The sequence below is a fragment of the Crocuta crocuta genome, unplaced genomic scaffold (assembly GCF_008692635.1).
Source record: "Crocuta crocuta isolate KB4526 unplaced genomic scaffold, BGI_CrCroc_1.0 scaffold235, whole genome shotgun sequence".
NCBI lineage: Eukaryota > Metazoa > Chordata > Mammalia > Carnivora > Hyaenidae > Crocuta > Crocuta crocuta.
In genome coordinates, this window is record NW_027531285.1 from 861,877 (window position 1) to 875,533 (window position 13,657).

Below are 13,657 nucleotides of genomic sequence, written 5' to 3' on the forward strand. Positions count from 1 at the left end.
TCTCTCTCTTTGAATATATATATATGTATATATATATATATATATACACGTGTGTGTGTGTGTGTATGGTGAGACATATACATAGAAAGAATATCTATTAATTATACATCTATCTACAAAGAGAAAGGTACTAGATTTTTAAAATTTTCAATATTTAAGAGAGGTAAAATATTCTGTATTAAGGGTTATTATTAATGATAAAACATCCCAATTTTTAAGATCCTGTTTTTGCAATGTGTACAATGTATCTTAATAATTCAAATTAGTAAAGAGAAAATCATCTAAATTTTAAAAAATATTATAAACTATCATCTGAAATAGAAATGCTTGAATATGTCCTTTCAATTTGGTTAAATTACACATTCAGAAAATAAATTATTAGCACCATGAGCAAATAAAATTATGAGTACATTTTCCTCAATAAGATGGATATCAGTTAAATATGAAATTAATGTTATTATTTCTGCTAATAGAATCTTGGGAGCTGGTGATATTTAACAATAAAATGCCTATTACAGCAGCCTGTATAATCATGGATATGTTTAATTCTATGTCAAGAATAAAGCTAGATCAGAATTTGTTTTAGAGGTTGCATGAAAGTTCTGATGTTGTGACTTGGAAGAACAGAATAAAGAATAATTTAAAAATTTTTTGATTTGTTTCATTTTTAGTATTATAATAATGTTAATCAGAAACATCTCAATATTTTAAGTCCATTTTTTAAATAGCTTGGGTCTTCTGTTTATGACAGCATACAACTCATTGAAAGCCAGCCTCTTCAAAATAATTATAATTGCTGGAAATAGTCATTTTAAAATGTAGACGGTAAGTAGCTAAGGAAGAAGGCAACAGGTGTATCTATTAAGTAAATTTGTGTGACGACAAAAGCTAAAAAGAAATTTCAATTCTTTTGGGATTTAATTACAAAATTATTATAGCAATGCTATAGGTTCCCCGCTAATTGCAAAATTCTTTCATTGCTATAAATATATGACTTTGTGTAGAATTTATTGTCTCAGTCACTTTACATAGCAAGTAGATAAGAAAATACGCTTTACAATGTGATATAAAATTTGAACTTCCTTGACATTCTAGACAGTATAAAGATGCCTCTTTCCATCATAGTCATATTTCAACAAGAATTAACAATTAGTTCCATATTTTAAAAATTCTCTGAAAAAAATGGAACCTTCTTTTATCTTTTTATTTTATTATTGAATATTCAAAAATTAAAGTATTTCAGTTATTATTAGTTTGATCTATTTTATAGAAGCTTGATAGGGAAGGCAATTTTCATATTCTGGTTTTCTTCCATTATGGTCATTTAAATAATTATAAAGAGGATAGTCCCAGGATGGACTTAGATGGGAAAGGAAATGAGGGTCTTTTTGAATGTCTATATGTGTCATGTAACCCAAAAGTTAAACATTTGTGGTTTATCAACCATAAGTCTGCATATTTATAGAAAAGACCTTACATGGTAGACCTCACTCCATAAATACCTACATTGAGTTAAATGCCACACAGTGTTATTGCAGATTAAATAATGAAAATACATTGTATTTCTTAATAAAGTATTAAGGTATAGTTTTTAATAATGTATGAAAACAGACCAAATCAGCTTTTTTCACCTACATTATTTGTCCTAGCTGGTTTTAGTATTCTGTCATAAAAATTTGTCCCATAAATTATTTCACCGTTTTCTGTAATTTTGTTCAAAGTACTTACAAAATATTTATTTGAATTAAGAAATTGTGATCATATTTTTTTCTGACAAAAGGACTCATGAGTTGATGGTTGGTTTAACAATAAGCATTGTTTATTCAGCATATATTTTCCATTGGAAATATTAAAAGAGGAATAATTTTGGTGTTGGTGGACATCAAGAATTAAGTTTCAAATATATTGATGCTATTAAATTACCCAAAGAATCAGGGTTCAGGAATTAAGCCCAAGAACTTTCAAACATTTGGAGTTTGGAATATGAAGAAGACTATGTATGAAGACTAAGACAGTATGATCAAGGAAAGTGGTTAGAAAGGGGTGCTTGGGTGGCTCAGTTGGTCAAGTGTCTGATGTCAGCTCAGGTTGTCATCTCGTGGTTTGTGAGTTCAAGCCCAGCATTAGGCTCTATGCTGATGGCTTGGAGCCTGGAGCCTGCCTTGGATTATGTGTCTCCCTCTCTTTCTGCCCCTCCCTCACTCACACTATGTCTTCCTCTCTCTCTCACTCAAAACTAAACATTAAAAAATGTTTAAAAAACAAATAAAACAGTGGTTAGAGAAAGTGAAAGGACAAGATATGGGAACTTGTTTGTTAAGCAAAGGTGTCAAAAGAAAGAATGTAAGATCAACATTGACAAGTGCTGCTTCTGATAAGTCAAGAAACATGAGAATCATAAATAACTAGTGAATCTGACATAATACTGAATAGATATAGATATCTTTGGTGAAAGGATAAGATCAAAAGTCTAACTGGAATTTGTTTAAGAGAGAGAGAATAGGAAACAGTGTTATGGATGTACACTTTAATGATGTTTGATCTAAAGTTAATGAGATTAAAAGAATCTTACTTGAAGTTGGAAGTGGGAGACAAAGAATTCCATGTATATTAATGTAGAAAGTAACAGTATGTTTGCAGTCTGGTGGGAGGGAATACTCTAGTAGAAACAGAAAATGAAAGATGCCTAAGAGATTTTTTAAATGATGGAGGGGATCCTGGGTGGCTCAATTGATTAGGTTTCTGACTCTTGATTTCACCTCAAGTCCTGATCTCATAGTTCATGGGACTGAGAGCTGCATCAGGGTCTGCACTGTTTGGGATTCTCTCTCTCTGCCCCTCCCATATCCAAATGCTCTCTTTTTCTCAAAATAAATAAATAAACTTTAAAGAAAATTTTTAGAAAAGAAAAAAATGTTGGTGCAATTTCTAGCATAGTTCTCCATTTCAAATGTAAAAAAACGGCCTTAACTAGGTGCATAGGAAGTTTATAGTAACAGCAGAGAGGTAATGTGCAAATGAACTTGCCATATCCAATAATGGGAAATGAAAGAAAGACTATCATGTCCTTCAAACTAGTTTTGAGTTTAAAAATAACTTAAATCCTCAAAAATTTGACTATTTGACTCTGGAGTAAATATTTCTACATATATTTTTCCCTTCTAGAGGACAAAATAATTCACTTGGACTCTACAGGGCAGAAGTGGGAGCAAAGAGTAGAAGTTGTATCAGGAGAAATTTCAGCAAACCATAAAAAAGGATGTCATAATAATTAAATTTGATGTAGAATGCACTGGCTTTGGAAATGCTTTAATGTTGTGCATTACAATGAGATTTGCACTTGGTGATGTTTATAATTTCTCCCTATGCACTAAACTATTTTCATGATTTTGGCACACTGGAGATTTTTAATAATTTAAGTATACTACCAATGGTTTTGTCTAGACTGTTGTTAAGTGTGTGACCAAGTTGTCTTGGTTCTCTTAATTCTGTATTCATTCTTTCACTATTTAAATAGTCTCTTTATTAATTAAAATATTTGAGTGTGCCAACTCTTTTTTTTTTACAGAGAGAGAGACACACACACACACAAAGAGAGAGAGCATGAGGAAGGCAGGGACAGTGAGGGAGGGAGGGAGAAAACCTATAACAGGCTCCAGGCCCAGCACAGAGCTTGATTCAGGGCTTGATCCCATGACCCTGGGATCATGACCTGAGTTGAAATCAAGAGTCAGACGCTTAAATGACTGATCCACCCAAGCACCCTGAAGTGTGCCAACTCTTTTCTGTCAGGGTCTTAACAGCTGCATGCTTTATCTCCTAGTTTTAAAGAATCGTCAACTCTTTTACACTTCTCCTATCTTCTTTCTTTGCAATAGCATGATACAGTAATGAGCTGAAAACATTATTGGATTATGCAGCTCCCCATACACACTGTTAATCATCTGTGTCTGATGCTGAGCCCTCTGAGATACTGATAGTTATTAGCTTCAGTACAATAAATTGCACTACCACAACCACTCAAACTTGTATCTAATCTCTGAACATTTAAATGACAGAGTTTTAACAAATAATTTTTCATTGAAATTTATATCTACATTCAACAGATAATTTTATATTGTGAAATACAATATAAAACAAAGAAATGCAGTAGACAGAGTTATATAGTAAACTGTTTTATTCCATGTTGATATTGTTATTCCCCAGATGTATATGATTTTGCATATGATTATCAATTAAGTAATAACCTATATCAGTTAAAAATAATCTTAAAGTATCCTCTTTTTTTCTTACTTAAAAAAGGATTTGATATTATAAATGTTTTTTTGTATGCATAACACAATACTAATGAAGCATAGACAAAAATACATGTTATTGCAACTCATTAAGTCTTCTGTCAGGTTGAGAGAAAAACAGGGTTAAACAGCTCAGATTCTAGTTCTATATAATCTTTGAGTCCAGCTCAAGCTTTCATCTGATGTATTTACAGGAAGAATTTGAGGCATAAGTCCACTGATGATATGTCTTCTTACTCTAAAGCAGAAGAGCTATATCTGAATCTAATTTAGGGCTACTTCTAACTTGGACACACATTCTTTTTTATTCTTAAGTTATTTCAATCCAGAAATTTTGCCATAAAAATATGGTCATAAACATAAATAAAGATTTTGTTTGTTTTCCCTGACACACAAATGGTAGAATACTGTGCTCCTGGTGATGATGCTAAAACTTTCAGTCATTCTCACTTCCAGCAACAGTACATAGACAAAAACAAACAAACAAACAAAAACTATACACAGTGAAGAAAATAAGAACAAATGAGCTAGAGGAAAAATATTTGTCAGAAAGGGGGAAGAGGAAAGGAAGTTAACAAAGAAAAATAACACAGTGATAGCATAGAGAGTACAAAGGTGAATAAACTCAATGAAAACCTTAAAGGAAGGTCAATAAACTGTACAATGAAAAGGCTAAAATGAAAAATGTGTAGCTTTCAGACAGAACTTGTGAACAACCACCAAAATACCTAACTACCTAGACAGAGGCATTTTAAGTAATCTTTCAAGATGAGATCAATAAGAGTAGTCTTAATGTTGCTTTAGAAGAGAACAGTTAAACCAAGAACAAGGCAGAGATAGATTTATGGAGCAGATTCATTACCTATTCAGTCTTCTCCTTTGCTTTTTATTTTCTTTTTCTATTGTTTTCTCATTTATTCTATAAATCTATTCTTATAAAGGAAATATAATCATTTGAAATAAAGACATTTGGTGAACTGAATTGAGTCAGATTTGCAGTTTATATAACATTGTGGAGGAATTTTTACAATACAACACAGGATGAAATCTGGTTTATTTTCTTTAGTGGCTCTACAATTCGCTAACACTGCTATTTCTTCCCTGAAAGCTACTGCAGAGATCTCATATATGCAGACCTAGCAAACTAATCTGAAAATACCAAATATCATGACAGGAAACTGTGAAACACAGCTTTCTTCCATACAGAGACATTCTTATGTGCTGTTAAATTATCCTTCAATAAAAAGCAATATTTTGTTATCATGCAAAAGCAAGTGACATACATTTAATCCTCCCATGCATATCTAGCAATACTGATCAGAATGCAGTCAAAAACAATGAGGAAACTATTCAGCTAAAGTACATAAGACAAATTTAACTGTCATTGTTTTTCTTTTTTCTCCCAAATTTATCAAAAAACTTAAGGCATTTAAAATGTAACTCATTAAAAAATAATAAACAAACAAACAAAAATACAACTCCTCAAATCTCAATGAGTCTCAAAGGATGATAATATAGATTCACATTCAAGTAAACACAAAGTTCTGCAGATGTAGTTTTTTCACCCACATGGCAAGTCCTCCAAGAAGATTCAATTCAATAAGAATCTCAGAATTTAAAGTTTTAGATTTGAAAAGACGAATGTATACGTAAAATGCAATTATCCCACAATCCTATGATGGTAGTTTTAGAAACCAAACTTCACTAAAATAAGGAAGAATCAATATTCATAGAATGGATTAATCAAGGTTTCATCAGAAGATAGATTGTGGAATGCAAGGTTAGTTTTTCTCACAAGGAAAAGCTCCAGATGAAAACTTTACCAGCATCAAATTTATGTCAATCACCTTTTCTTCAGCATGATTTCACCCTAAAATACCTAAAATTCCTGGAGGACATTTTATCAATTCTGGAAAGTTTCTTTTAAATATTGCACTGCAGTTCTTTTGTTTTCTCCAGAATTTGTATGTGGGATGATCTTCTGAACAACTGCCCACAAGAAAATATATGTGTAAAGAGGTGGAACAGAATGATAAGTGGTTTATGTTTTGTTTTGTTTTGTTTTGTTTTTGCATTATTATAGCAGGTATAATACTTGTGTATCATGGAAGGGGCAGATGGAAATTTCTTAGAACATATAAGGGCTGAGTGAAAAGCCCTTATGACATTCCTTGGGAATCCATGGTTGTAGATGGCTTCTTTTATAATCCATATGTCTTCCATATGGATTATAATCCATAACATTTCTTTCCAAAGAGCAAGGCCTGTGTATGTGAACAGTTGAGATGAAGGATGTCTCAGTCATTTTGGGCATCTGTAACAAGTTACCATAGACAGGTGGCTTAAAAAAGCAAACATTTATTTCTCAAAGGCTGGGGAACATAAGATCAAGGCAGTACCAGATCTGGTGTCTAGTGAGAGTTCTCTCCTGGGTCACAGATGGCCATTTTCTCCTTGTATTCTCATAGAGCAGAGAAAGAAAGAGGAGAGAGAGCAGGAGATGGAGAGAGGGAGAGGTAAAGGAAGAGGGTTAGGAAGAAAGATTAGGAGGGGAAAGGGAGAACACAAGAGACATACAAGCTGGTCTGTCTCTTATAAGGACACTATAAGACACTATAATGTCTTAAAGGCTTTACCCTCATGACCTAACTACCGCCCAAAGGCCCTACCTCTTAACATCATCACATTGGAGGTTAGGGTTGCAACATATGAATTTGGAGGGTGGGGGCACAAATATCCAGTCCAACACAAATGATAAGCAAATCAAAAATTTCATTACTGAAATTATTTTTCTGCAACTATGAAAATTTTTTTCAATCTTCTATGACACTTTCTTCAATCTAATCATGTGAGTCTATATGCATTCATGTTATAATTCAAGAGTTGATCATTTTCTAATTCGGATTGAAGTACTAGTTTTGTGATCAAATGAATGCTTCAGTTTTCCCTGTGTCTTCAGATATCTAAAAGTTAGTTGATATAAACCATTTTTATACCATAAACACACTGTGGGTTTTTTTGAAATCATTAAACTAGCTTCAGTTGGCTTAATGTTTCCTCGCTATTAAGACTAGTAAGAAAATAAAATTCATAAGAAAAGAAAGAATACAGAAGCAGCTTACTAATTGAAAAATTGTCCTTGTTAAGTTCTAAATATATACATTTAAAATACATTGTAATGCATATTATTTTATGCCCTATAGTATATGGGAAGGGATATTAGATTTGGGTTTGGAGTTACAAATTCTGTGCTTACATCCTTGAGATAGTTTATTTTCTTTGTATATCCTTAATATCTGTGGCCTTAGCATGTTGAAGAATCAACAGACTTTACTTTCAACACAGAGCTGTTGTGAGGAGCAAAGTAAATAGTATGTGTAAAACTGAAATTCTTACAAACTGGAAAATCATTGAATTTTCATAATATCTTTTAATTGTGTAATAGGTTAATTACTGACAATTTTGGAGTGGCCAATATTCATTATGCACTAGAAGATAGAGTTTAGATAAGGTTATGAAACAGTACTGAATAAAATCGTAGGTTCTTAAGTGCTAAAATGGGTCCTACAAATGGTAATGGGTTTTAAGGAAAGTAAAAACAATGTTATAAAAAAGAAATATGCACTCTAATAACCCAATTGATAGAATTTTGTTTGCAATAGGAACTGCAAGGAACTTGTGACGACAAGAAGATAGATTTGAAGCTAAAAAGCTGAGCAATTTAAAAAAGATCCAAAGTCGAGATCATATTCTTAACCCTCCAGCAGCGTGTTTGCTTAGTCACTGCTGTATTGCAGCTACATTCTCAGAATCTTTCTCTGTTGCTACCCAGTCATCTCCACTGTTAGCTCTCTTCTCTCTCTCTTCTCACATCTCCAATTTACATTTTGAAGAGAATGAGATTGGCCCAGTAAAAACTATGATCCCTATTTTGTAAAGCCTTCTTGTCAAGCAGTGCTTATAGGCCACTGCCAAGCCTATAGATTCTCTGCCATGGGTTGAATGACCATTTCAGATTCAGTCAGCTGTTACCAAGATGGCTGTTTCATCTGATTAAAAACATAACTACCTATCCCCAGAGAACTCTCTGAGACACTCCCTTAATCAAGGCTGTGATTTGGCAATTTCCTTACATGAGGGTTACCATCATGGCAGTCACCAAAACTGACCTGCTTCTAAGTGGTATAATCAAGTGAACTATCAAGAAAACAGTAAAGATTGACCTTGGCTTTGCTTGACAGATAAATCTAGAAATTTATAACCTGTGCCACCTTTCATACTGACTAGCTATCTTGACCTTCAAGATATGGTTGGGCATAGTGATATGTAATATGATTAAGTAGCTCTCTGAGTCTTGAGCTTGAGAAATACTAGCCATTGTACACAGTTACATTTTTCCACTTTAAAAAAAATTGGTTTGGTAATAAAGATTATTATATCATATAAATATTGTTTCTCTTTTCATTCATAATATAAGGCTATTTCAAAGGTTAGCTTTTTGAAGAAGTGTGATTACAGTTTCTTTCATTCTAAAACCACATAAACATTTTACTTCATTTCATATTCTGGTTCCTCTTTGACTGTTATAGACTTGGAATTTGCCCAAAGCCATTATGCCATAAAAATCTGGACTCTTTCTGATTGCTATCTCTCTCTGTTGGACTTTCTTCTCCCTCTATCATTCCTTAGTAGGCTGTAGCTCTGCCCCAGCACAATGCTGAAGTTGTGTTTCATTGTATCCTTTAAGTTTGGCTGTCAACCTATGCTGTCTGTGACCATACTTTGTACTGATCTAAATAGTAAGTGCAAATATCAAACATGTATAGTTTCTAACCTATATTGTTATTGTAATAAAACAATATGCCCAGTCAACATATGCTATATGTTAAATATGGTTTTTATTGAAATTTCAAAGATTTCTTTTCAAAGGCATTGTGTAGTTAGGAATTGAAGGTCAAAATCGTTTTTATTCTGAGCATCAATCTTTTAGAACCCTGTTATCAGCAAGGTCTCTTCTAAAGAACGTATTATATATAAATGTTTCAATCATGGTTCATTTTTAAAAATAAAGATGGAAGGTCACGAATGTTTTATCTGATTCCCCTTGGAAATACAGAACTGTATATGAGATTAGAAAATTGTTTCTTTCTTCATTTCAGTTTGATACACTTGTAGTCTCTAAAGACCTGTTCCCATGAGATATAAATGACCATTACTTCAAGGCCATTCAGGCAATATTTAGTCTTTGGTAATGAAAACAAAAGAAATATACACAAAGACAGAAACATATTTCAAAACAACGATACAATCATATTCAACTACTATATTGAACACCAAGCTGTGTTTACTCTTGAAAAAGCTAATTTTCCCTACTATCAAAACTGAAAGTGTATTCATACTTTCTTGGTTTCTTTCACATAGTTTTCATACAATGTGAGAAATGTAGCATTTTCGCTTTTACCTCTAGAAGTTTTGGGTCAGGAATATTGAGATCTGGAAATGTTATTAAAATTCCCTATGATTATTCGAGTCCAAATTTTAACTTTTAACCATAAAGTTAATAGTGAAACAAAACTTTGAATGACTGCACAAAAGCAGCTTTCAAGTAATTTTTCAAACTGTTAGACATGGTTACTATGGAATAGTTATTTTTCTGCATGAAATGGACTGAATATAAGTAAAAATTATTTCAAGAAGCCATTCACATTTCCATACAGTAGTTTTCATCACTGTATGTCAGAATTTTTTCATTTGCAGTAACAATGTATACTCAACACAATTGTCTTAATCAAATTAACAATTTATTTAAGCAATTGAGAGAATACAATTTATTATGAGTAAGGGACACAACAAAACCACATAGGAAACAAATGACCATTCTATTATCCAGTCAAATTCCAAATATGAAAATTCTTCATTAGTTTTTCCCCCTACAGTCCACTGACTTTCTCCAACTCAAAATAACATGATAAATATGACTGAGTTAAAATTCCATTTAATACTGTCTAATAGTTTGGAATGAACTGCTTCAAAATTTGTTTGATTTATTCAACCAGTATTTCCTCAGTGAAATGCATATTAGTGGAAACAGATTCTGAAGTATTAAAATGACACACTGTGCATGGGGATGTTAAATGCTTCCTAAGAAAGTACTAAAATTGTAAAATATGTTAGAAAAATTATCTCATCATTCATTCATTCATTTTTCATCAAAATTTACTGAGTGTCCTTCATCTGCTAATCACAGTTTGGTTTGTGGGAAATTGTAAACAAAAGTTCCTTATCATTATCATCAAAGTTTATAATGTAGTAAAAGAGACATACATATAAATCAATAAAACTAATGCAATGTGGTAAGTATCTATATGTTGTTAGAAAGTGAAGGGTGAGAACAGCTTGAGATTGTCAATGGAGTTTCAAATTTTAAAGAATTGGGTCATGAAACATGAGCAGATGCTTTTCACATGGAGATGGGGTTGTTTCAATTTTTTCAGAGCCCACTCTCATGTCTTGAATAATTGTAATTTGTCAAGTCCACTTTAAATAGGGGTGGTTATAGGCAAAAGTGAGAAAGAAAAATGGTATAGTTGCACATCCCTTTAACTTTATTTGATCCAAAGCCTAAATTGCCACAGTAACAAGATGCTCTGGCAGGGAGGTGGTAAGAAAGATACATTACATTGGTGGCCCTTCCTAGACTTTTACTTGATTTCTCTCAAACTTCTCTTTTGGACTCTGTTTTTCAACAAAGTCAGAGGAAATCTAAGTTAGTCTTTAAAGTATTAGGCAAGCAATTTATGATTGGCTCAGCCCTCTTATGCTATGGCACCCTTCACATTCATTAATTGGAAACATGCATATTTGAGATAGCACAATTTTCCCCCCCCCAAGATTTCAGAGAATTGGGGCTTATTTATCCCTAATGCGTAGTTAAGGAAGTGAGTGTCATATACTTTTATTTATCAATACTTACAAAGATACTACTAATTATGCTTTGTTATTGACTGAATAATTACTCAGTTATCATATTCCTTTAGTTTGTTAGAATTCTATACAATAACAGAATGTGGTACAATTATTTTTATTAGTAGAATCTGGCTAAAATGTAGGAGGAAACAATGATACAGACACAGGTAGAAATTTGGCATTTATCTGCCTCTGAACCAGAAAAAACTGTTAACACAGGCAATTTTTGTTTATCTGAACTATTTACTTAAGTCACTAGAAACATTTCTTAAATTTATGTAAATTTGTAATTGGCTAACTTTTAGCAGGTCCCATAAGTACCAAATTCTTTTATATGGTTTAATGGTAATATATTACATATATTTAAAATATACTTATTTGATGCTGAGAACAAACTGTGGGCTGATGGGGGTGGGGTAGAGGAGGAGGGGGGAGATGGGCATGGAGGAGGGCACTTGTTGGGATGAGCCCTGGGTATTATACGGAAACCAACTTGACAATAAACTATTAAAAAATAAACAAACAAATAAATAAAATATACCTATTTGAAAATCAGATATCTATGCTGATAAAGTTTAATAATATATTTTGAATGTGCATATTACATTGATAACATCATATTAGTGTATTGATTTGCTCATGTATTTGTTTTGCTTTCTGTGTGTGTGTGTGTGTGTGTGTGTGTATGTGCTTAAATGTTTTATAAAGTAGAGATACAATTGTACACATTCAGTGAGGGAAAGGTTAATTATTTTTCTTGTTACCTTCCGGAACAAAGAGAAATGAAGCAGGTAACATCTGCCAGTGTGGTTGAAGCACACTTTATAGATTGGGATGGTCACACTTTAATTAATGGCTGTGCCCTGCATTTACTAGAAGGACTGGGAATTTGTATATAATGCATTCATCATGCTTTCATGGAAAATGAAAGTCACAAGATAGTATAGAGAACACAATATATTCTTAGGATCCAGGAAATTTTTCTACAAAGGGTGAAGAGTAGGTTGTGCACCCAGCGCTCAAACTTCTCCAATAGTTTGTACATGCTGCAAATGACACTGTTTCAATTACCATGAATGGCTGCTTAGAGCAATCCATCTTTGTGTCATTTAACTGTCTAAAGTATAAACTGTAGGCTTTTAACTAAAACAATTACATAAGTGTACTAGGGAAAGAACAAGCTGATTGCATGATTTGGGGAATGGAACCAAGCATTAAAAAATAGTTCACTGGGGCGCCTGGGTGGCTTAGTCGGTTAAGCGTCCGACTTTCGCTTAGGTCATGATCTCGTGGTTCGTGGGTTCGAGCCCCGCGTCGGGCTCTGTGCTGACTGCCAGATCAGAGCCTGGAGCCTGTTTCAGTCTGTGACTCCCTCTCTCTCTGACCCTCCCCTGCTCATGCTGTCTTTCTCTCTCTCCTAGAAATTAAAAAAAAAAAAAAAGTTAAAAAAAATAAAAAATTAAAAATAGTTCATTGACATTTTTAATTAATGATAGAAACTACTGGAGCAGTTTGTTTTAATGATTTCATGAATAAGATTTTGAAACCCAAACTACAACTAATTTACAGCTTTTTATGTAAATGAATTCTAAAGCATAGAATGGTGTCTTTTTTTAAAAAAAATTATTTATTTGAGAGAGAGAGTGAGATAGAGGAAGGGAAAGAGAGAGCACACGCTGGGGAGGGGCAGAGAGAGAGAGAGGGAGACACAGAATCTGAAGCAGGTTCCAGGCTCTGAGCTGTCAGCACAGATACCCACAAAACATGAGATCCTGACCTGAGCCGAAGCCGCCCACTTAACCGACTGAGCCACCTGGGAGCCCCTGATTAACCTCTCTTGAAGACACAATTTATATTGTAAATAGAAAACATTTTAAAATCCTCATTAATTATTTATTTATCCCTAATTTCCACTCTTATTAGATAATAAACCATGTTCAGGGTCTGGAGAAAAGAGGTAATGTTAACCAAAATTTAGTTAAAAGTATTATTTTTTTCAATTGATCAGTGGACACAAAAAAGTTCCGCAAATGCTGAATTTAAAAAAATAGGTATTTTGAAAAAAATAATTTAATGTTTTATATGTTTTTGAGAGAGAGACAGTGCGATCAGGGGAGGTGCAGAGAGAGAGGGAGACACAGAATCTGAATCAGACTCCAGGCACTGAGCTGTCACCACAGAGCCTGATTCGGGGCTCGAACCCATGAACTATGAGATCATGACCTGAGCCAAAGTTGGACACTTAACTGATTGAGCCACCCAGGTGTCTCTCCAAAATGGGAATTTGAATTAGCGTTTTTGTGTCTGTTAGATAAATACCTAATAGTGCAATTGCTGGATCGAAGGGTAGTTCTATTTTTAATTTTTTGAGGAACCTCCATACTGTTCTCTAGAGT

At 33.2% G+C, this 13,657-nt stretch overlaps 1 long non-coding RNA gene across 1 annotated transcript in view; it reads right to left on the bottom strand.

Annotated features, from left to right (window-relative positions):
• LOC144237652 (uncharacterized) overlaps window positions 1–13,657 on the bottom strand; it is a 147,938-nt gene that overhangs the window by 16,141 nt on the left and 118,140 nt on the right. The gene's annotated exons all lie outside the window — the stretch shown is intronic.